Source organism: Neolamprologus brichardi, chromosome 16, assembly GCF_056152115.1.
Source record: "Neolamprologus brichardi isolate AB-2024 chromosome 16, ASM5615211v1, whole genome shotgun sequence".
In the NCBI taxonomy this organism is placed as follows: Eukaryota; Metazoa; Chordata; class Actinopteri; order Cichliformes; family Cichlidae; genus Neolamprologus; species Neolamprologus brichardi.
Window position 1 is genome coordinate 30,273,282 of NC_142119.1, and position 2,647 is coordinate 30,275,928.

Here is a 2,647-nt window from a genome sequence, read left to right on the forward strand (position 1 = left end):
CTGGCCACTAGGGCTAGTCACAAAGACCTTCCCCAGTCAAGATGGCAGAGTAAGGAAGATCAAAGTCAAGATCATCTGCAGTGGCGAATGTAAAGTGTACCTGAGACCCATCAGTGAAGTCGTCTTACTGGTACCTAAGAGCTAAGCCTGAAAGACTCTTAATATCCTTTGTAATAGTGGGATTCAGCTTTAGTTGGTGTGACGTCCTGCAGACGTCAGGCGGGGAGTATTCTGTCCCTCCTGTTATTTCTAAGGTATGTTTTTTATAAGTTTGTTATATGGCGGGTCATAATTATTAGTTCTGTAATTAACTGTTGCAACCTGTCAGAAAATATGTTTATTCCTGATCTTGTCTGGGCAAAGCCTGCCATCTAGTGGGTTGACAGGGTAGCGCCATGTTAGAGTGCAAGCAGTGGTTTTCTCCCAGCGCTCGACAGGGAAGGTCCATTTCTCTGTGTCTCTGTAATTTCCTGCATCTGGCGCCCTTGAAAAGGCATAATCTGTTAGTGTGGCAAAACGGTTTATTGTTCTCACTTATTAGTACCTTGTTCAGCAAAGTAATGAGTTTCTTGTGTGTTTAGTGAATTTGTTACATTACTAGCATAAGCTAGCTGTTAGCCCTTTCGTTAGCCTGCTAGCATGAAGCATACCAGCATGTGGTGTTAGCTGTATCTCTTGACATGTGTTGATACTGAGATTGTGTAGTGACTGTTTACACAAGTCAACAATATTTAATGTAATCTTTGTGTATTTGTATGGAGAGTGAATACACTGTATTCTGTTTCTGTTATTACAGTTTTACAAAAAGAAAAATAAGGATCAGTAAAGCTCTGAAGAATGCCACGCGGTCTCCTGAGTGTTTACTGAAGCCATTTAATGTTTAGCTCTCTGCATAAGCTGGATAGAGACGTTCAGCTGAGGGCAGAAGAGTGCTAATGATTGCAAATTATTTCCTTTACACTAATTTCATTATGATTCTCTTGTCAGCTGGTGACAATGGCAGTTATGGTTCTTGGGGGTGTTCTAATTTTAATCCTTCTTATTTTTTCCTTTTTTCCTACATTTGGAATGATTTTCACATTTTGTTTTCGTCTGTCCTGTGGGTGGAGGAAAGTTCAATTATAATCTCTAGGGGGATAAAAAAAATGGTAGGTACATTCAATGATTCTTACCCAGTAGAAATGTGAGGGTTCTTTTGACCATTTGCACATTCATTCGGCTTAAAATCACCCTCTATTGCACAATATCCACAGTATTGTTTTCCTCCACAGGGTTCATTTAATTCCTCCAGAGGTCCCTCTACTTCCATTCCCGACCTCTATGTGAGCTGATCGGTATAACCATGAGGTCCTAGTGGGCACATGGTGTTTTCATATTTACCGGCCTGGAGTCTTGAACAGAATAGTGAACCCATCTTTCAGGGGGTACTGACCACAACCACTTTACCAAGTCCGTTATCAAGACTAGTTTGTTTCTTCACATCTCTACTGGTGTCAACCATCTTTCAGCCAAGGATGGTGTTCAGTCACTTCCTAAGAGGACAATCCTACGCTCCTGGAGACTGTTCTCTACCAGCACAGAGTTCAACATGTCATTCATGTTAACACGCATCTTCATGTCGCTGCTGGTGTCAAACATATTTTTTTTTATCAAATTTGTAAAATTGTAAAAACAATTTATTAGTCTTGCCTTCTCCGAGTTGTCTTCGGAATGTTTTAGGGGCTTTTGATAGAACAAGACAACTTTTAACAAAAGCAAAAATGACACTTTTTCAGTTTTGCTTCCTCAGAAACCCATTTTTATTAATTATTCAGATGCAGTTAATGCCACAGGTGTTGTATTGCCAGTCTGTAAGAGTCCCTGAGTCAGAATTAACTCGATTCAGTGACTGTGCAATATCGCACATCATGCAAAAAGTAACTGACTACAGTAAGAAACAATGATTAATTACAAATTGTGAAAAATGCTTTGTAAGCATCCACTGTGAGTACAGCGTTCCATCTGTGGTTTAATTAGAACTGAGGCATCGCTGATGCTATTTACAGCTCCAGAGTGTTGAGTGTGACCTTTGCAGATAATTTGGTAAACTGCACCCAGGACAGCTGGGTTTAAATCTTCATCTGCTGTAGCATTTTCTTCACAGTTTAGTAAGATAAACTTGTGGTGCATCTATACCTTTTCTAAAGCTGAGCATCTCATAGTCATCATTTACATTATGTACATATTTATACAGACTCGATATCCCGTCACATCTTGGACATCCGATTGTTAATGTGTCATTCAAAAGGTCTAAAGAGCAGCTAAATACATCTCTACAATATCTAAAGGTGAGCATGACATTCATCATTTGTGTTATATACATATGTTCAGTTTACACAGTCCTCACATTATGTCACACTTGTGTGACTTAATACTGCATGTCAAATGAAAATTGTGGATGTGTTATGATGAACTACGGTGGATGGATGCCTGTGTGAAAGTTCTTATGGAGAATTGATGGAAGGTGGAAATGGTTAAATCAGATCCCTGTGTTGACTCTAGTGGACCCCTTCCGTCGTCCATGGTGTCAAAACTGAGTTCCTTTCACCTGAAGTGCTGCATGCACAGAGAAACTCACACAAATCCAAATAAGTCAAAGGAGTAGGAG